The 19,433-nt window shown below is 49.2% G+C and overlaps 33 non-coding genes across 33 annotated transcripts; all 33 read right to left on the bottom strand.

The window, feature by feature from the left end:
- Positions 1-709: 709 nt before the first annotated feature.
- Positions 710-791, bottom strand: Trnas-cga. Its single transcript has one exon. It is a non-coding gene; the product is annotated as a tRNA-Ser (tRNA).
- Positions 792-929: 138 nt separating this feature from the next.
- Trnak-uuu lies at positions 930-1,002 on the bottom strand. The gene has a single exon. It is a non-coding gene; the product is annotated as a tRNA-Lys (tRNA).
- Positions 1,003-1,542: 540 nt separating this feature from the next.
- On the bottom strand, positions 1,543-1,615 carry Trnaf-gaa. The gene has a single exon. It is a non-coding gene; the product is annotated as a tRNA-Phe (tRNA).
- Positions 1,616-2,205: 590 nt separating this feature from the next.
- Positions 2,206-2,287, bottom strand: Trnas-uga. Its single transcript has one exon. It is a non-coding gene; the product is annotated as a tRNA-Ser (tRNA).
- Positions 2,288-3,027: 740 nt separating this feature from the next.
- Trnas-cga lies at positions 3,028-3,109 on the bottom strand. The gene has a single exon. It is a non-coding gene; the product is annotated as a tRNA-Ser (tRNA).
- A 138-nt stretch (positions 3,110-3,247) lies between these two features.
- Positions 3,248-3,320, bottom strand: Trnak-uuu. Its single transcript has one exon. It is a non-coding gene; the product is annotated as a tRNA-Lys (tRNA).
- Positions 3,321-3,860: 540 nt separating this feature from the next.
- Trnaf-gaa lies at positions 3,861-3,933 on the bottom strand. The gene has a single exon. It is a non-coding gene; the product is annotated as a tRNA-Phe (tRNA).
- Positions 3,934-4,523: 590 nt separating this feature from the next.
- Positions 4,524-4,605, bottom strand: Trnas-uga. Its single transcript has one exon. It is a non-coding gene; the product is annotated as a tRNA-Ser (tRNA).
- Positions 4,606-5,345: 740 nt separating this feature from the next.
- Positions 5,346-5,427, bottom strand: Trnas-cga. Its single transcript has one exon. It is a non-coding gene; the product is annotated as a tRNA-Ser (tRNA).
- A 138-nt stretch (positions 5,428-5,565) lies between these two features.
- On the bottom strand, positions 5,566-5,638 carry Trnak-uuu. Its single transcript has one exon. It is a non-coding gene; the product is annotated as a tRNA-Lys (tRNA).
- A 540-nt stretch (positions 5,639-6,178) lies between these two features.
- Positions 6,179-6,251, bottom strand: Trnaf-gaa. Its single transcript has one exon. It is a non-coding gene; the product is annotated as a tRNA-Phe (tRNA).
- A 590-nt stretch (positions 6,252-6,841) lies between these two features.
- On the bottom strand, positions 6,842-6,923 carry Trnas-uga. Its single transcript has one exon. It is a non-coding gene; the product is annotated as a tRNA-Ser (tRNA).
- Positions 6,924-7,663: 740 nt separating this feature from the next.
- Positions 7,664-7,745, bottom strand: Trnas-cga. The gene has a single exon. It is a non-coding gene; the product is annotated as a tRNA-Ser (tRNA).
- A 138-nt stretch (positions 7,746-7,883) lies between these two features.
- Trnak-uuu lies at positions 7,884-7,956 on the bottom strand. The gene has a single exon. It is a non-coding gene; the product is annotated as a tRNA-Lys (tRNA).
- Positions 7,957-8,496: 540 nt separating this feature from the next.
- Trnaf-gaa lies at positions 8,497-8,569 on the bottom strand. The gene has a single exon. It is a non-coding gene; the product is annotated as a tRNA-Phe (tRNA).
- Positions 8,570-9,159: 590 nt separating this feature from the next.
- Positions 9,160-9,241, bottom strand: Trnas-uga. The gene has a single exon. It is a non-coding gene; the product is annotated as a tRNA-Ser (tRNA).
- A 740-nt stretch (positions 9,242-9,981) lies between these two features.
- Positions 9,982-10,063, bottom strand: Trnas-cga. Its single transcript has one exon. It is a non-coding gene; the product is annotated as a tRNA-Ser (tRNA).
- Positions 10,064-10,201: 138 nt separating this feature from the next.
- On the bottom strand, positions 10,202-10,274 carry Trnak-uuu. Its single transcript has one exon. It is a non-coding gene; the product is annotated as a tRNA-Lys (tRNA).
- Positions 10,275-10,814: 540 nt separating this feature from the next.
- On the bottom strand, positions 10,815-10,887 carry Trnaf-gaa. The gene has a single exon. It is a non-coding gene; the product is annotated as a tRNA-Phe (tRNA).
- A 590-nt stretch (positions 10,888-11,477) lies between these two features.
- Positions 11,478-11,559, bottom strand: Trnas-uga. The gene has a single exon. It is a non-coding gene; the product is annotated as a tRNA-Ser (tRNA).
- Positions 11,560-12,299: 740 nt separating this feature from the next.
- On the bottom strand, positions 12,300-12,381 carry Trnas-cga. Its single transcript has one exon. It is a non-coding gene; the product is annotated as a tRNA-Ser (tRNA).
- A 138-nt stretch (positions 12,382-12,519) lies between these two features.
- Trnak-uuu lies at positions 12,520-12,592 on the bottom strand. The gene has a single exon. It is a non-coding gene; the product is annotated as a tRNA-Lys (tRNA).
- A 540-nt stretch (positions 12,593-13,132) lies between these two features.
- On the bottom strand, positions 13,133-13,205 carry Trnaf-gaa. Its single transcript has one exon. It is a non-coding gene; the product is annotated as a tRNA-Phe (tRNA).
- Positions 13,206-13,795: 590 nt separating this feature from the next.
- Trnas-uga lies at positions 13,796-13,877 on the bottom strand. Its single transcript has one exon. It is a non-coding gene; the product is annotated as a tRNA-Ser (tRNA).
- Positions 13,878-14,617: 740 nt separating this feature from the next.
- Positions 14,618-14,699, bottom strand: Trnas-cga. The gene has a single exon. It is a non-coding gene; the product is annotated as a tRNA-Ser (tRNA).
- Positions 14,700-14,837: 138 nt separating this feature from the next.
- On the bottom strand, positions 14,838-14,910 carry Trnak-uuu. Its single transcript has one exon. It is a non-coding gene; the product is annotated as a tRNA-Lys (tRNA).
- Positions 14,911-15,450: 540 nt separating this feature from the next.
- Trnaf-gaa lies at positions 15,451-15,523 on the bottom strand. The gene has a single exon. It is a non-coding gene; the product is annotated as a tRNA-Phe (tRNA).
- Positions 15,524-16,113: 590 nt separating this feature from the next.
- Trnas-uga lies at positions 16,114-16,195 on the bottom strand. Its single transcript has one exon. It is a non-coding gene; the product is annotated as a tRNA-Ser (tRNA).
- A 740-nt stretch (positions 16,196-16,935) lies between these two features.
- Trnas-cga lies at positions 16,936-17,017 on the bottom strand. Its single transcript has one exon. It is a non-coding gene; the product is annotated as a tRNA-Ser (tRNA).
- A 138-nt stretch (positions 17,018-17,155) lies between these two features.
- Positions 17,156-17,228, bottom strand: Trnak-uuu. Its single transcript has one exon. It is a non-coding gene; the product is annotated as a tRNA-Lys (tRNA).
- A 540-nt stretch (positions 17,229-17,768) lies between these two features.
- Trnaf-gaa lies at positions 17,769-17,841 on the bottom strand. Its single transcript has one exon. It is a non-coding gene; the product is annotated as a tRNA-Phe (tRNA).
- A 590-nt stretch (positions 17,842-18,431) lies between these two features.
- Trnas-uga lies at positions 18,432-18,513 on the bottom strand. Its single transcript has one exon. It is a non-coding gene; the product is annotated as a tRNA-Ser (tRNA).
- Positions 18,514-19,253: 740 nt separating this feature from the next.
- Trnas-cga lies at positions 19,254-19,335 on the bottom strand. Its single transcript has one exon. It is a non-coding gene; the product is annotated as a tRNA-Ser (tRNA).
- Between the last annotated feature and the right edge of the window lie 98 nt (positions 19,336-19,433).

Genomic DNA, 19,433 nt, shown 5'->3' with positions numbered 1-19,433 from the left:
CCGCCATCTTTAGAAGCAATCTGGTGGCAGAAAACGGCGTGGCCTCACTCTTTCCTGTACGGTTTCCATTAGCCGTTACGAAAGTGTATTAATTTTCGCCCAGACAGGGACTTGAACCCAGGTGTATTAATTTTCGCCCAGACAGGGACTTGAACCCAGGACCCTTTGGTTGAAAACCTAAAGCTCTACCGACTCAGCTATGCGGACCCACGCAAGAGCATTATCGTACAGCTGCGTGGTGTGCGAGTGATTCGCATGTCGTAATTACTGGCTTACGGCTCCAATGGCGACTTCACCGACTTCCCACTGACGCACCGCTGACGCTAGTTTTCTGTCGTCTTAAAACGATGGACATACCTCCAAGCAGCTGCGAGATCTTAAGAAAAGAAACGCTGCACCACTGCTTTTGCCGCACTCGAGTGATTGAAATTGCGATTCTTAAAAAGAAAATGAGATGTTCGCTCTGTCCATCACTTTCGAGCACATCTGTGTACTCACGATCTCAGCGACGGCTTTCTGCAGTCCCAGCGTCAGTGTCAGTGTGAGGTGAACCGATAGCCAGAGTGAGCAGCGGTCGTCGCGAAAACTCAGTATTCTTAAAACGGAAATTTTCGTCTTGTTGAGAATGGCGTCACTGGTTTGCACCCGCATTCGCCCACACATGTCACATGTGTGTGAAAATGTTTGCTCCTCTTTACGCAAAATCGCACGCAGCCGGTAGGATTCGAACCTACGCTCCCAGAGGGAATCTGATTTCGAGTCAGACGCCTTAACCACTCGGCCACGACTGCCGTTAGCGCGGTGTTCTCCGGACACATGCAACTGCTACCGTTTAAAGCACTGTGGTGTCAGAAAACGGCGTAGCTGCATTATTTTCTGTAGCGTCTCCACCGCTACCAGACGAATCGCTACCAAAGTATTAAAATTTCCGCCTGCACAGGGACTTGAAACCTGGGCCCTTAGGTTAAAAGCCTAATGCTCTACCGACTGAGCTATCCGGGCTCACACGAGGCTGCAAAACCTCCCACGACGCACAACTATACATTGACTCATGTCCTTTACTGTTGTGCAATCGCTGTATGGGGCCGTTAACAAATAAAACGTCGCCTAAATGCTGTCAACAAACTTATCGCGCTAAGCTCGTAACACACTATCGAAGACTGCTGGCACATGATGCAACAACAAATTGCACCAGTTGTTACGTCTCATACGTTGGAGCAGAGAATTTACGTGTTTTGTCGACACTCACTGGGCAATTGGAAAATTCACAAGCATTTCGAATGCAATGTTTCCCACGCTTTCGCTCATTTCACGGTTCCGTTGAAGACGTTCTTCACCACCTGACACAGAAAAAGGAATGCAGTCGGTAGGGTATTTTTAATTCTTTTGCTTCTAGGGGAGTTAGTTGTCTAGTGAGTTCCTCTTATGGCATGCACTAGACAACCAGAACAGCTACAGGAGAGAGTCATTTTTGTTGTCAGCGGTAGTTGCATTATCACAAACGCAGAGTAATTCCATTGGCGTCGCATCAAAACGAATCCCTGCCGAAACCCAGGATCGAACCAGGGACCTTTACATCTTCAGTCTAACGCTCTCCCAACTGAGCTATTTCGGCTGACGTTGAAGGTTCTCATTTGCATGTGTTCATTAACCTCTGCCTCGTTGCCAATTTCACAGTCACCTTCGTCTGATAAGACACAGGGGCGCTGAAAGGCGAGCAGCCGATGCAGTGAAGTTACACACACATTTCTTCTTCTTCCGTCATCGTAACAAGCAAACATGTCGACTCGATTCGTGTAATATTGACTTCGCTGACGCTAGAAAACCCGTGCTATATCGATGCCAGGGGCAACTCGTGTGCGGAGAACGAAACACAAGAAAGAGTGAGTCTCTCCACAGTATGAGAGGCAGTATCTAGCAGATACACACGGTAAAACATTCGACTTGCGTTAGCTCATAAATTGCTACACGTCATCGTCTGCAAGCTAAAATGGACACATCTGCACTGCCCAGTGAGGCGACACTTGTACTAACACCTGGTGGACGCCTGTGAGACGCGGAGATGAGCTGCGGCTTCTGGGCGCGACTGTAGCGCTGCGCCCTGGATCAAATAGCACTGCACATTGCTGGTGACCCACGTGTTTAGTAGTGACGCAACTGCTAGGATGCAGCTGAACGTCCGCCATTTGAGAGCGAGAAAATTTTCGCAGTCGGCAGGACTCGAACCTACGCTCCCAGAGGGAATCTGATTTCAAGTCAGACGCCTTAACCACTCGGCCACGACTGCCGGTGGCGGAAGCGACTCCCGACAACTGAAACCGCCATCTTTAGAAGCAATCTGGTGGCAGAAAACGGCGTGGCCTCACTCTTTCCTGTACGGTTTCCATTAGCCGTTACGAAAGTGTATTAATTTTCGCCCAGACAGGGACTTGAACCCAGGTGTATTAATTTTCGCCCAGACAGGGACTTGAACCCAGGACCCTTTGGTTGAAAACCTAAAGCTCTACCGACTCAGCTATGCGGACCCACGCAAGAGCATTATCGTACAGCTGCGTGGTGTGCGAGTGATTCGCATGTCGTAATTACTGGCTTACGGCTCCAATGGCGACTTCACCGACTTCCCACTGACGCACCGCTGACGCTAGTTTTCTGTCGTCTTAAAACGATGGACATACCTCCAAGCAGCTGCGAGATCTTAAGAAAAGAAACGCTGCACCACTGCTTTTGCCGCACTCGAGTGATTGAAATTGCGATTCTTAAAAAGAAAATGAGATGTTCGCTCTGTCCATCACTTTCGAGCACATCTGTGTACTCACGATCTCAGCGACGGCTTTCTGCAGTCCCAGCGTCAGTGTCAGTGTGAGGTGAACCGATAGCCAGAGTAAGCAGCGGTCGTCGCGAAAACTCAGTATTCTTAAAACGGAAATTTTCGTCTTGTTGAGAATGGCGTCACTGGTTTGCACCCGCATTCGCCCACACATGTCACATGTGTGTGAAAATGTTTGCTCCTCTTTACGCAAAATCGCACGCAGCCGGTAGGATTCGAACCTACGCTCCCAGAGGAAATCTGATTTCGAGTCAGACGCCTTAACCACTCGGCCACGACTGCCGTTAGCGCGGTGTTCTCCGGACACATGCAACTGCTACCGTTTAAAGCACTGTGGTGTCAGAAAACGGCGTAGCTGCATTATTTTCTGTAGCGTCTCCACCGCTACCAGACGAATCGCTACCAAAGTATTAAAATTTCCGCCTGGACAGGGACTTGAAACCTGGGCCCTTAGGTTAAAAGCCTAATGCTCTACCGACTGAGCTATCCGGGCTCACACGAGGCTGCAAAACCTCCCACGACGCACAACTATACATTGACTCATGTCCTTTACTGTTGTGCAATCGCTGTATGGGGCCGTTAACAAATAAAACGTCGCCTAAATGCTGTCAACAAACTTATCGCGCTAAGCTCGTAACACACTATCGAAGACTGCTGGCACATGATGCAACAACAAATTGCACCAGTTTTTACGTCTCATACGTTGGAGCAGAGAATTTACGTGTTTTGTCGACACTCACTGGGCAATTGGAAAATTCACAAGCATTTCGAATGCAATGTTTCCCACGCTTTCGCTCATTTCACGGTTCCGTTGAAGACGTTCTTCACCACCTGACACAGAAAAAGGAATGCAGTCGGTAGGATATTTTTAATTCTTTTGCTTCTAGGGGAGTTAGTTGTCTAGTGAGTTCCTCTTATGGCATGCACTAGACAACCAGAAAAGCTACAGGAGAGAGTCATTTTTGTTGTCAGCGGTAGTTGCATTATCACAAACGCAGAGTAATTCCATTGGCGTCGCATCAAAACGAATCCCTGCCGAAACCCAGGATCGAACCAGGGACCTTTACATCTTCAGTCTAACGCTCTCCCAACTGAGCTATTTCGGCTGACGTTGAAGGTTCTCATTTGCATGTGTTCATTAACCTCTGCCTCGTTGCCAATTTCACAGTCACCTTCGTCTGATAAGACACAGGGGCGCTGAAAGGCGAGCAGCCGATGCAGTGAAGTTACACACACATTTCTTCTTCTTCCGTCATCGTAACAAGCAAACATGTCGACTCGATTCGTGTAATATTGACTTCGCTGACGCTAGAAAACCCGTGCTATATCGATGCCAGGGGCAACTCGTGTGCGGAGAACGAAACACAAGAAAGAGTGAGTCTCTCCACAGTATGAGAGGCAGTATCTAGCAGATACACACGGTAAAACATTCGACTTGCGTTAGCTCATAAATTGCTACACGTCATCGTCTGCAAGCTAAAATGGACACATCTGCACTGCCCAGTGAGGCGACACTTGTACTAACACCTGGTGGACGCCTGTGAGACGCGGAGATGAGCTGCGGCTTCTGGGCGCGACTGTAGCGCTGCGCCCTGGATCAAATAGCACTGCACATTGCTGGTGACCCACGTGTTTAGTAGTGACGCAACTGCTAGGATGCAGCTGAACGTCCGCCATTTGAGAGCGAGAAAATTTTCGCAGTCGGCAGGACTCGAACCTACGCTCCCAGAGGGAATCTGATTTCAAGTCAGACGCCTTAACCACTCGGCCACGACTGCCGGTGGCGGAAGCGACTCCCGACAACTGAAACCGCCATCTTTAGAAGCAATCTGGTGGCAGAAAACGGCGTGGCCTCACTCTTTCCTGTACGGTTTCCATTAGCCGTTACGAAAGTGTATTAATTTTCGCCCAGACAGGGACTTGAACCCAGGTGTATTAATTTTCGCCCAGACAGGGACTTGAACCCAGGACCCTTTGGTTGAAAACCTAAAGCTCTACCGACTCAGCTATGCGGACCCACGCAAGAGCATTATCGTACAGCTGCGTGGTGTGCGAGTGATTCGCATGTCGTAATTACTGGCTTACGGCTCCAATGGCGACTTCACCGACTTCCCACTGACGCACCGCTGACGCTAGTTTTCTGTCGTCTTAAAACGATGGACATACCTCCAAGCAGCTGCGAGATCTTAAGAAAAGAAACGCTGCACCACTGCTTTTGCCGCACTCGAGTGATTGAAATTGCGATTCTTAAAAAGAAAATGAGATGTTCGCTCTGTCCATCACTTTCGAGCACATCTGTGTACTCACGATCTCAGCGACGGCTTTCTGCAGTCCCAGCGTCAGTGTCAGTGTGAGGTGAACCGATAGCCAGAGTAAGCAGCGGTCGTCGCGAAAACTCAGTATTCTTAAAACGGAAATTTTCGTCTTGTTGAGAATGGCGTCACTGGTTTGCACCCGCATTCGCCCACACATGTCACATGTGTGTGAAAATGTTTGCTCCTCTTTACGCAAAATCGCACGCAGCCGGTAGGATTCGAACCTACGCTCCCAGAGGAAATCTGATTTCGAGTCAGACGCCTTAACCACTCGGCCACGACTGCCGTTAGCGCGGTGTTCTCCGGACACATGCAACTGCTACCGTTTAAAGCACTGTGGTGTCAGAAAACGGCGTAGCTGCATTATTTTCTGTAGCGTCTCCACCGCTACCAGACGAATCGCTACCAAAGTATTAAAATTTCCGCCTGGACAGGGACTTGAAACCTGGGCCCTTAGGTTAAAAGCCTAATGCTCTACCGACTGAGCTATCCGGGCTCACACGAGGCTGCAAAACCTCCCACGACGCACAACTATACATTGACTCATGTCCTTTACTGTTGTGCAATCGCTGTATGGGGCCGTTAACAAATAAAACGTCGCCTAAATGCTGTCAACAAACTTATCGCGCTAAGCTCGTAACACACTATCGAAGACTGCTGGCACATGATGCAACAACAAATTGCACCAGTTTTTACGTCTCATACGTTGGAGCAGAGAATTTACGTGTTTTGTCGACACTCACTGGGCAATTGGAAAATTCACAAGCATTTCGAATGCAATGTTTCCCACGCTTTCGCTCATTTCACGGTTCCGTTGAAGACGTTCTTCACCACCTGACACAGAAAAAGGAATGCAGTCGGTAGGATATTTTTAATTCTTTTGCTTCTAGGGGAGTTAGTTGTCTAGTGAGTTCCTCTTATGGCATGCACTAGACAACCAGAAAAGCTACAGGAGAGAGTCATTTTTGTTGTCAGCGGTAGTTGCATTATCACAAACGCAGAGTAATTCCATTGGCGTCGCATCAAAACGAATCCCTGCCGAAACCCAGGATCGAACCAGGGACCTTTACATCTTCAGTCTAACGCTCTCCCAACTGAGCTATTTCGGCTGACGTTGAAGGTTCTCATTTGCATGTGTTCATTAACCTCTGCCTCGTTGCCAATTTCACAGTCACCTTCGTCTGATAAGACACAGGGGCGCTGAAAGGCGAGCAGCCGATGCAGTGAAGTTACACACACATTTCTTCTTCTTCCGTCATCGTAACAAGCAAACATGTCGACTCGATTCGTGTAATATTGACTTCGCTGACGCTAGAAAACCCGTGCTATATCGATGCCAGGGGCAACTCGTGTGCGGAGAACGAAACACAAGAAAGAGTGAGTCTCTCCACAGTATGAGAGGCAGTATCTAGCAGATACACACGGTAAAACATTCGACTTGCGTTAGCTCATAAATTGCTACACGTCATCGTCTGCAAGCTAAAATGGACACATCTGCACTGCCCAGTGAGGCGACACTTGTACTAACACCTGGTGGACGCCTGTGAGACGCGGAGATGAGCTGCGGCTTCTGGGCGCGACTGTAGCGCTGCGCCCTGGATCAAATAGCACTGCACATTGCTGGTGACCCACGTGTTTAGTAGTGACGCAACTGCTAGGATGCAGCTGAACGTCCGCCATTTGAGAGCGAGAAAATTTTCGCAGTCGGCAGGACTCGAACCTACGCTCCCAGAGGGAATCTGATTTCAAGTCAGACGCCTTAACCACTCGGCCACGACTGCCGGTGGCGGAAGCGACTCCCGACAACTGAAACCGCCATCTTTAGAAGCAATCTGGTGGCAGAAAACGGCGTGGCCTCACTCTTTCCTGTACGGTTTCCATTAGCCGTTACGAAAGTGTATTAATTTTCGCCCAGACAGGGACTTGAACCCAGGTGTATTAATTTTCGCCCAGACAGGGACTTGAACCCAGGACCCTTTGGTTGAAAACCTAAACCTCTACCGACTCAGCTATGCGGACCCACGCAAGAGCATTATCGTACAGCTGCGTGGTGTGCGAGTGATTCGCATGTCGTAATTACTGGCTTACGGCTCCAATGGCGACTTCACCGACTTCCCACTGACGCACCGCTGACGCTAGTTTTCTGTCGTCTTAAAACGATGGACATACCTCCAAGCAGCTGCGAGATCTTAAGAAAAGAAACGCTGCACCACTGCTTTTGCCGCACTCGAGTGATTGAAATTGCGATTCTTAAAAAGAAAATGAGATGTTCGCTCTGTCCATCACTTTCGAGCACATCTGTGTACTCACGATCTCAGCGACGGCTTTCTGCAGTCCCAGCGTCAGTGTCAGTGTGAGGTGAACCGATAGCCAGAGTAAGCAGCGGTCGTCGCGAAAACTCAGTATTCTTAAAACGGAAATTTTCGTCTTGTTGAGAATGGCGTCACTGGTTTGCACCCGCATTCGCCCACACATGTCACATGTGTGTGAAAATGTTTGCTCCTCTTTACGCAAAATCGCACGCAGCCGGTGGGATTCGAACCTACGCTCCCAGAGGAAATCTGATTTCGAGTCAGACGCCTTAACCACTCGGCCACGACTGCCGTTAGCGCGGTGTTCTCCGGACACATGCAACTGCTACCGTTTAAAGCACTGTGGTGTCAGAAAACGGCGTAGCTGCATTATTTTCTGTAGCGTCTCCACCGCTACCAGACGAATCGCTACCAAAGTATTAAAATTTCCGCCTGGACAGGGACTTGAAACCTGGGCCCTTAGGTTAAAAGCCTAATGCTCTACCGACTGAGCTATCCGGGCTCACACGAGGCTGCAAAACCTCCCACGACGCACAACTATACATTGACTCATGTCCTTTACTGTTGTGCAATCGCTGTATGGGGCCGTTAACAAATAAAACGTCGCCTAAATGCTGTCAACAAACTTATCGCGCTAAGCTCGTAACACACTATCGAAGACTGCTGGCACATGATGCAACAACAAATTGCACCAGTTTTTACGTCTCATACGTTGGAGCAGAGAATTTACGTGTTTTGTCGACACTCACTGGGCAATTGGAAAATTCACAAGCATTTCGAATGCAATGTTTCCCACGCTTTCGCTCATTTCACGGTTCCGTTGAAGACGTTCTTCACCACCTGACACAGAAAAAGGAATGCAGTCGGTAGGATATTTTTAATTCTTTTGCTTCTAGGGGAGTTAGTTGTCTAGTGAGTTCCTCTTATGGCATGCACTAGACAACCAGAACAGCTACAGGAGAGAGTCATTTTTGTTGTCAGCGGTAGTTGCATTATCACAAACGCAGAGTAATTCCATTGGCGTCGCATCAAAACGAATCCCTGCCGAAACCCAGGATCGAACCAGGGACCTTTACATCTTCAGTCTAACGCTCTCCCAACTGAGCTATTTCGGCTGACGTTGAAGGTTCTCATTTGCATGTGTTCATTAACCTCTGCCTCGTTGCCAATTTCACAGTCACCTTCGTCTGATAAGACACAGGGGCGCTGAAAGGCGAGCAGCCGATGCAGTGAAGTTACACACACATTTCTTCTTCTTCCGTCATCGTAACAAGCAAACATGTCGACTCGATTCGTGTAATATTGACTTCGCTGACGCTAGAAAACCCGTGCTATATCGATGCCAGGGGCAACTCGTGTGCGGAGAACGAAACACAAGAAAGAGTGAGTCTCTCCACAGTATGAGAGGCAGTATCTAGCAGATACACACGGTAAAACATTCGACTTGCGTTAGCTCATAAATTGCTACACGTCATCGTCTGCAAGCTAAAATGGACACATCTGCACTGCCCAGTGAGGCGACACTTGTACTAACACCTGGTGGACGCCTGTGAGACGCGGAGATGAGCTGCGGCTTCTGGGCGCGACTGTAGCGCTGCGCCCTGGATCAAATAGCACTGCACATTGCTGGTGACCCACGTGTTTAGTAGTGACGCAACTGCTAGGATGCAGCTGAACGTCCGCCATTTGAGAGCGAGAAAATTTTCGCAGTCGGCAGGACTCGAACCTACGCTCCCAGAGGGAATCTGATTTCAAGTCAGACGCCTTAACCACTCGGCCACGACTGCCGGTGGCGGAAGCGACTCCCGACAACTGAAACCGCCATCTTTAGAAGCAATCTGGTGGCAGAAAACGGCGTGGCCTCACTCTTTCCTGTACGGTTTCCATTAGCCGTTACGAAAGTGTATTAATTTTCGCCCAGACAGGGACTTGAACCCAGGTGTATTAATTTTCGCCCAGACAGGGACTTGAACCCAGGACCCTTTGGTTGAAAACCTAAACCTCTACCGACTCAGCTATGCGGACCCACGCAAGAGCATTATCGTACAGCTGCGTGGTGTGCGAGTGATTCGCATGTCGTAATTACTGGCTTACGGCTCCAATGGCGACTTCACCGACTTCCCACTGACGCACCGCTGACGCTAGTTTTCTGTCGTCTTAAAACGATGGACATACCTCCAAGCAGCTGCGAGATCTTAAGAAAAGAAACGCTGCACCACTGCTTTTGCCGCACTCGAGTGATTGAAATTGCGATTCTTAAAAAGAAAATGAGATGTTCGCTCTGTCCATCACTTTCGAGCACATCTGTGTACTCACGATCTCAGCGACGGCTTTCTGCAGTCCCAGCGTCAGTGTCAGTGTGAGGTGAACCGATAGCCAGAGTAAGCAGCGGTCGTCGCGAAAACTCAGTATTCTTAAAACGGAAATTTTCGTCTTGTTGAGAATGGCGTCACTGGTTTGCACCCGCATTCGCCCACACATGTCACATGTGTGTGAAAATGTTTGCTCCTCTTTACGCAAAATCGCACGCAGCCGGTGGGATTCGAACCTACGCTCCCAGAGGAAATCTGATTTCGAGTCAGACGCCTTAACCACTCGGCCACGACTGCCGTTAGCGCGGTGTTCTCCGGACACATGCAACTGCTACCGTTTAAAGCACTGTGGTGTCAGAAAACGGCGTAGCTGCATTATTTTCTGTAGCGTCTCCACCGCTACCAGACGAATCGCTACCAAAGTATTAAAATTTCCGCCTGGACAGGGACTTGAAACCTGGGCCCTTAGGTTAAAAGCCTAATGCTCTACCGACTGAGCTATCCGGGCTCACACGAGGCTGCAAAACCTCCCACGACGCACAACTATACATTGACTCATGTCCTTTACTGTTGTGCAATCGCTGTATGGGGCCGTTAACAAATAAAACGTCGCCTAAATGCTGTCAACAAACTTATCGCGCTAAGCTCGTAACACACTATCGAAGACTGCTGGCACATGATGCAACAACAAATTGCACCAGTTTTTACGTCTCATACGTTGGAGCAGAGAATTTACGTGTTTTGTCGACACTCACTGGGCAATTGGAAAATTCACAAGCATTTCGAATGCAATGTTTCCCACGCTTTCGCTCATTTCACGGTTCCGTTGAAGACGTTCTTCACCACCTGACACAGAAAAAGGAATGCAGTCGGTAGGATATTTTTAATTCTTTTGCTTCTAGGGGAGTTAGTTGTCTAGTGAGTTCCTCTTATGGCATGCACTAGACAACCAGAACAGCTACAGGAGAGAGTCATTTTTGTTGTCAGCGGTAGTTGCATTATCACAAACGCAGAGTAATTCCATTGGCGTCGCATCAAAACGAATCCCTGCCGAAACCCAGGATCGAACCAGGGACCTTTACATCTTCAGTCTAACGCTCTCCCAACTGAGCTATTTCGGCTGACGTTGAAGGTTCTCATTTGCATGTGTTCATTAACCTCTGCCTCGTTGCCAATTTCACAGTCACCTTCGTCTGATAAGACACAGGGGCGCTGAAAGGCGAGCAGCCGATGCAGTGAAGTTACACACACATTTCTTCTTCTTCCGTCATCGTAACAAGCAAACATGTCGACTCGATTCGTGTAATATTGACTTCGCTGACGCTAGAAAACCCGTGCTATATCGATGCCAGGGGCAACTCGTGTGCGGAGAACGAAACACAAGAAAGAGTGAGTCTCTCCACAGTATGAGAGGCAGTATCTAGCAGATACACACGGTAAAACATTCGACTTGCGTTAGCTCATAAATTGCTACACGTCATCGTCTGCAAGCTAAAATGGACACATCTGCACTGCCCAGTGAGGCGACACTTGTACTAACACCTGGTGGACGCCTGTGAGACGCGGAGATGAGCTGCGGCTTCTGGGCGCGACTGTAGCGCTGCGCCCTGGATCAAATAGCACTGCACATTGCTGGTGACCCACGTGTTTAGTAGTGACGCAACTGCTAGGATGCAGCTGAACGTCCGCCATTTGAGAGCGAGAAAATTTTCGCAGTCGGCAGGACTCGAACCTACGCTCCCAGAGGGAATCTGATTTCAAGTCAGACGCCTTAACCACTCGGCCACGACTGCCGGTGGCGGAAGCGACTCCCGACAACTGAAACCGCCATCTTTAGAAGCAATCTGGTGGCAGAAAACGGCGTGGCCTCACTCTTTCCTGTACGGTTTCCATTAGCCGTTACGAAAGTGTATTAATTTTCGCCCAGACAGGGACTTGAACCCAGGTGTATTAATTTTCGCCCAGACAGGGACTTGAACCCAGGACCCTTTGGTTGAAAACCTAAACCTCTACCGACTCAGCTATGCGGACCCACGCAAGAGCATTATCGTACAGCTGCGTGGTGTGCGAGTGATTCGCATGTCGTAATTACTGGCTTACGGCTCCAATGGCGACTTCACCGACTTCCCACTGACGCACCGCTGACGCTAGTTTTCTGTCGTCTTAAAACGATGGACATACCTCCAAGCAGCTGCGAGATCTTAAGAAAAGAAACGCTGCACCACTGCTTTTGCCGCACTCGAGTGATTGAAATTGCGATTCTTAAAAAGAAAATGAGATGTTCGCTCTGTCCATCACTTTCGAGCACATCTGTGTACTCACGATCTCAGCGACGGCTTTCTGCAGTCCCAGCGTCAGTGTCAGTGTGAGGTGAACCGATAGCCAGAGTAAGCAGCGGTCGTCGCGAAAACTCAGTATTCTTAAAACGGAAATTTTCGTCTTGTTGAGAATGGCGTCACTGGTTTGCACCCGCATTCGCCCACACATGTCACATGTGTGTGAAAATGTTTGCTCCTCTTTACGCAAAATCGCACGCAGCCGGTGGGATTCGAACCTACGCTCCCAGAGGAAATCTGATTTCGAGTCAGACGCCTTAACCACTCGGCCACGACTGCCGTTAGCGCGGTGTTCTCCGGACACATGCAACTGCTACCGTTTAAAGCACTGTGGTGTCAGAAAACGGCGTAGCTGCATTATTTTCTGTAGCGTCTCCACCGCTACCAGACGAATCGCTACCAAAGTATTAAAATTTCCGCCTGGACAGGGACTTGAAACCTGGGCCCTTAGGTTAAAAGCCTAATGCTCTACCGACTGAGCTATCCGGGCTCACACGAGGCTGCAAAACCTCCCACGACGCACAACTATACATTGACTCATGTCCTTTACTGTTGTGCAATCGCTGTATGGGGCCGTTAACAAATAAAACGTCGCCTAAATGCTGTCAACAAACTTATCGCGCTAAGCTCGTAACACACTATCGAAGACTGCTGGCACATGATGCAACAACAAATTGCACCAGTTTTTACGTCTCATACGTTGGAGCAGAGAATTTACGTGTTTTGTCGACACTCACTGGGCAATTGGAAAATTCACAAGCATTTCGAATGCAATGTTTCCCACGCTTTCGCTCATTTCACGGTTCCGTTGAAGACGTTCTTCACCACCTGACACAGAAAAAGGAATGCAGTCGGTAGGATATTTTTAATTCTTTTGCTTCTAGGGGAGTTAGTTGTCTAGTGAGTTCCTCTTATGGCATGCACTAGACAACCAGAACAGCTACAGGAGAGAGTCATTTTTGTTGTCAGCGGTAGTTGCATTATCACAAACGCAGAGTAATTCCATTGGCGTCGCATCAAAACGAATCCCTGCCGAAACCCAGGATCGAACCAGGGACCTTTACATCTTCAGTCTAACGCTCTCCCAACTGAGCTATTTCGGCTGACGTTGAAGGTTCTCATTTGCATGTGTTCATTAACCTCTGCCTCGTTGCCAATTTCACAGTCACCTTCGTCTGATAAGACACAGGGGCGCTGAAAGGCGAGCAGCCGATGCAGTGAAGTTACACACACATTTCTTCTTCTTCCGTCATCGTAACAAGCAAACATGTCGACTCGATTCGTGTAATATTGACTTCGCTGACGCTAGAAAACCCGTGCTATATCGATGCCAGGGGCAACTCGTGTGCGGAGAACGAAACACAAGAAAGAGTGAGTCTCTCCACAGTATGAGAGGCAGTATCTAGCAGATACACACGGTAAAACATTCGACTTGCGTTAGCTCATAAATTGCTACACGTCATCGTCTGCAAGCTAAAATGGACACATCTGCACTGCCCAGTGAGGCGACACTTGTACTAACACCTGGTGGACGCCTGTGAGACGCGGAGATGAGCTGCGGCTTCTGGGCGCGACTGTAGCGCTGCGCCCTGGATCAAATAGCACTGCACATTGCTGGTGACCCACGTGTTTAGTAGTGACGCAACTGCTAGGATGCAGCTGAACGTCCGCCATTTGAGAGCGAGAAAATTTTCGCAGTCGGCAGGACTCGAACCTACGCTCCCAGAGGGAATCTGATTTCAAGTCAGACGCCTTAACCACTCGGCCACGACTGCCGGTGGCGGAAGCGACTCCCGACAACTGAAACCGCCATCTTTAGAAGCAATCTGGTGGCAGAAAACGGCGTGGCCTCACTCTTTCCTGTACGGTTTCCATTAGCCGTTACGAAAGTGTATTAATTTTCGCCCAGACAGGGACTTGAACCCAGGTGTATTAATTTTCGCCCAGACAGGGACTTGAACCCAGGACCCTTTGGTTGAAAACCTAAAGCTCTACCGACTCAGCTATGCGGACCCACGCAAGAGCATTATCGTACAGCTGCGTGGTGTGCGAGTGATTCGCATGTCGTAATTACTGGCTTACGGCTCCAATGGCGACTTCACCGACTTCCCACTGACGCACCGCTGACGCTAGTTTTCTGTCGTCTTAAAACGATGGACATACCTCCAAGCAGCTGCGAGATCTTAAGAAAAGAAACGCTGCACCACTGCTTTTGCCGCACTCGAGTGATTGAAATTGCGATTCTTAAAAAGAAAATGAGATGTTCGCTCTGTCCATCACTTTCGAGCACATCTGTGTACTCACGATCTCAGCGACGGCTTTCTGCAGTCCCAGCGTCAGTGTCAGTGTGAGGTGAACCGATAGCCAGAGTGAGCAGCGGTCGTCGCGAAAACTCAGTATTCTTAAAACGGAAATTTTCGTCTTGTTGAGAATGGCGTCACTGGTTTGCACCCGCATTCGCCCACACATGTCACATGTGTGTGAAAATGTTTGCTCCTCTTTACGCAAAATCGCACGCAGCCGGTAGGATTCGAACCTACGCTCCCAGAGGGAATCTGATTTCGAGTCAGACGCCTTAACCACTCGGCCACGACTGCCGTTAGCGCGGTGTTCTCCGGACACATGCAACTGCTACCGTTTAAAGCACTGTGGTGTCAGAAAACGGCGTAGCTGCATTATTTTCTGTAGCGTCTCCACCGCTACCAGACGAATCGCTACCAAAGTATTAAAATTTCCGCCTGCACAGGGACTTGAAACCTGGGCCCTTAGGTTAAAAGCCTAATGCTCTACCGACTGAGCTATCCGGGCTCACACGAGGCTGCAAAACCTCCCACGACGCACAACTATACATTGACTCATGTCCTTTACTGTTGTGCAATCGCTGTATGGGGCCGTTAACAAATAAAACGTCGCCTAAATGCTGTCAACAAACTTATCGCGCTAAGCTCGTAACACACTATCGAAGACTGCTGGCACATGATGCAACAACAAATTGCACCAGTTGTTACGTCTCATACGTTGGAGCAGAGAATTTACGTGTTTTGTCGACACTCACTGGGCAATTGGAAAATTCACAAGCATTTCGAATGCAATGTTTCCCACGCTTTCGCTCATTTCACGGTTCCGTTGAAGACGTTCTTCACCACCTGACACAGAAAAAGGAATGCAGTCGGTAGGGTATTTTTAATTCTTTTGCTTCTAGGGGAGTTAGTTGTCTAGTGAGTTCCTCTTATGGCATGCACTAGACAACCAGAACAGCTACAGGAGAGAGTCATTTTTGTTGTCAGCGGTAGTTGCATTATCACAAACGCAGAGTAATTCCATTGGCGTCGCATCAAAACGAATCCCTGCCGAAACCCAGGATCGAACCAGGGACCTTTACATCTTCAGTCTAACGCTCTCCCAACTGAGCTATTTCGGCTGACGTTGAAGGTTCTCATTTGCATGTGTTCATTAACCTCTGCCTCGTTGCCAATTTCACAGTCACCTTCGTCTGATAAGACACAGGGGCGCTGAAAGGCGAGCAGCCGATGCAGTGAAGTTACACACACATTTCTTCTTCTTCCGTCATCGTAACAAGCAAACATGTCGACTCGATTCGTGTAATATTGACTTCGCTGACGCTAGAAAACCCGTGCTATATCGATGCCAGGGGCAACTCGTGTGCGGAGAACGAAACACAAGAAAGAGTGAGTCTCTCCACAGTATGAGAGGCAGTATCTAGCAGATACACACGGTAAAACATTCGACTTGCGTTAGCTCATAAATTGCTACACGTCATCGTCTGCAAGCTAAAATGGACACATCTGCACTGCCCAGTGAGGCGACACTTGTACTAACACCTGGTGGACGCCTGTGAGACGCGGAGATGAGCTGCGGCTTCTGGGCGCGACTGTAGCGCTGCGCCCTGGATCAAATAGCACTGCACATTGCTGGTGACCCACGTGTTTAGTAGTGACGCAACTGCTAGGATGCAGCTGAACGTCCGCCATTTGAGAGCGAGAAAATTTTCGCAGTCGGCAGGACTCGAACCTACGCTCCCAGAGGGAATCTGATTTCAAGTCAGACGCCTTAACCACTCGGCCACGACTGCCGGTGGCGGAAGCGACTCCCGACAACTGAAACCGCCATCTTTAGAAGCAATCTGGTGGCAGAAAACGGCGTGGCCTCACTCTTTCCTGTACGGTTTCCATTAGCCGTTACGAAAGTGTATTAATTTTCGCCCAGACAGGGACTTGAACCCAGGTGTATTAATTTTCGCCCAGACAGGGACTTGAACCCAGGACCCTTTGGTTGAAAACCTAAAGCTCTACCGACTCAGCTATGCGGACCCACGCAAGAGCATTATCGTACAGCTGCGTGGTGTGCGAGTGATTCGCATGTCGTAATTACTGGCTTACGGCTCCAATGGCGACTTCACCGACTTCCCACTGACGCACCGCTGACGCTAGTTTTCTGTCGTCTTAAAACGATGGACATACCTCCAAGCAGCTGCGAGATCTTAAGAAAAGAAACGCTGCACCACTGCTTTTGCCGCACTCGAGTGATTGAAATTGCGATTCTTAAAAAGAAAATGAGATGTTCGCTCTGTCCATCACTTTCGAGCACATCTGTGTACTCACGATCTCAGCGACGGCTTTCTGCAGTCCCAGCGTCAGTGTCAGTGTGAGGTGAACCGATAGCCAGAGTGAGCAGCGGTCGTCGCGAAAACTCAGTATTCTTAAAACGGAAATTTTCGTCTTGTTGAGAATGGCGTCACTGGTTTGCACCCGCATTCGCCCACACATGTCACATGTGTGTGAAAATGTTTGCTCCTCTTTACGCAAAATCGCACGCAGCCGGTAGGATTCGAACCTACGCTCCCAGAGGGAATCTGATTTCGAGTCAGACGCCTTAACCACTCGGCCACGACTGCCGTTAGCGCGGTGTTCTCCGGACACATGCAACTGCTACCGTTTAAAGCACTGTGGTGTCAGAAAACGGCGTAGCTGCATTATTTTCTGTAGCGTCTCCACCGCTACCAGACGAATCGCTACCAAAGTATTAAAATTTCCGCCTGCACAGGGACTTGAAACCTGGGCCCTTAGGTTAAAAGCCTAATGCTCTACCGACTGAGCTATCCGGGCTCACACGAGGCTGCAAAACCTCCCACGACGCACAACTATACATTGACTCATGTCCTTTACTGTTGTGCAATCGCTGTATGGGGCCGTTAACAAATAAAACGTCGCCTAAATGCTGTCAACAAACTTATCGCGCTAAGCTCGTAACACACTATCGAAGACTGCTGGCACATGATGCAACAACAAATTGCACCAGTTGTTACGTCTCATACGTTGGAGCAGAGAATTTACGTGTTTTGTCGACACTCACTGGGCAATTGGAAAATTCACAAGCATTTCGAATGCAATGTTTCCCACGCTTTCGCTCATTTCACGGTTCCGTTGAAGACGTTCTTCACCACCTGACACAGAAAAAGGAATGCAGTCGGTAGGGTATTTTTAATTCTTTTGCTTCTAGGGGAGTTAGTTGTCTAGTGAGTTCCTCTTATGGCATGCACTAGACAACCAGAACAGCTACAGGAGAGAGTCATTTTTGTTGTCAGCGGTAGTTGCATTATCACAAACGCAGAGTAATTCCATTGGCGTCGCATCAAAACGAATCCCTGCCGAAACCCAGGATCGAACCAGGGACCTTTACATCTTCAGTCTAACGCTCTCCCAACTGAGCTATTTCGGCTGACGTTGAAGGTTCTCATTTGCATGTGTTCATTAACCTCTGCCTCGTTGCCAATTTCACAGTCACCTTCGTCTGATAAGACACAGGGGCGCTGAAAGGCGAGCAGCCGATGCAGTGAAGTTACACACACATTTCTTCTTCTTCCGTCATCGTAACAAGCAAACATGTCGACTCGATTCGTGTAATATTGACTTCGCTGACGCTAGAAAACCCGTGCTATATCGATGCCAGGGGCAACTCGTGTGCGGAGAACGAAACACAAGAAAGAGTGAGTCTCTCCACAGTATGAGAGGCAGTATCTAGCAGATACACACGGTAAAACATTCGACTTGCGTTAGCTCATAAATTGCTACACGTCATCGTCTGCAAGCTAAAATGGACACATCTGCACTGCCCAGTGAGGCGACACTTGTACTAACACCTGGTGGACGCCTGTGAGACGCGGAGATGAGCTGCGGCTTCTGGGCGCGACTGTAGCGCTGCGCCCTGGATCAAATAGCACTGCACATTGCTGGTGACCCACGTGTTTAGTAGTGACGCAACTGCTAGGATGCAGCTGAACGTCCGCCATTTGAGAGCGAGAAAATTTTCGCAGTCGGCAGGACTCGAACCTACGCTCCCAGAGGGAATCTGATTTCAAGTCAGACGCCTTAACCACTCGGCCACGACTGCCGGTGGCGGAAGCGACTCCCGACAACTGAAACCGCCATCTTTAGAAGCAATCTGGTGGCAGAAAACGGCGTGGCCTCACTCTTTCCTGTACGGTTTCCATTAGCCGTTACGAAAGTGTATTAATTTTCGCCCAGACAGGGACTTGAACCCAGGTGTATTAATTTTCGCCCAGACAGGGACTTGAACCCAGGACCCTTTGGTTGAAAACCTAAAGCTCTACCGACTCAGCTATGCGGACCCACGCAAGAGCATTATCGTACAGCTGCGTGGTGTGCGAGTGATTCGCATGTCGTAATTACTGGCTTACGGCTCCAATGGCGACTTCACCGACTTCCCACTGACGCACCGCTGACGCTAGTTTTCTGTCGTCTTAAAACGATGGACATACCTCCAAGCAGCTGCGAGATCTTAAGAAAAGAAACGCTGCACCACTGCTTTTGCCGCACTCGAGTGATTGAAATTGCGATTCTTAAAAAGAAAATGAGATGTTCGCTCTGTCCATCACTTTCGAGCACATCTGTGTACTCACGATCTCAGCGACGGCTTTCTGCAGTCCCAGCGTCAGTGTCAGTGTGAGGTGAACCGATAGCCAGAGTGAGCAGCGGTCGTCGCGAAAACTCAGTATTCTTAAAACGGAAATTTTCGTCTTGTTGAGAATGGCGTCACTGGTTTGCACCCGCATTCGCCCACACATGTCACATGTGTGTGAAAATGTTTGCTCCTCTTTACGCAAAATCGCACGCAGCCGGTAGGATTCGAACCTACGCTCCCAGAGGGAATCTGATTTCGAGTCAGACGCCTTAACCACTCGGCCACGACTGCCGTTAGCGCGGTGTTCTCCGGACACATGCAACTGCTACCGTTTAAAGCACTGTGGTGTCAGAAAACGGCGTAGCTGCATTATTTTCTGTAGCGTCTCC

Source organism: Schistocerca americana, chromosome 3 (genome assembly GCF_021461395.2).
Source record: "Schistocerca americana isolate TAMUIC-IGC-003095 chromosome 3, iqSchAmer2.1, whole genome shotgun sequence".
NCBI classification, from domain to species: domain Eukaryota; kingdom Metazoa; phylum Arthropoda; class Insecta; order Orthoptera; family Acrididae; genus Schistocerca; species Schistocerca americana.
Note: the sequence above shows the minus strand (reverse complement) of the source record. Positions and strands in the feature narration are given on the sequence as shown.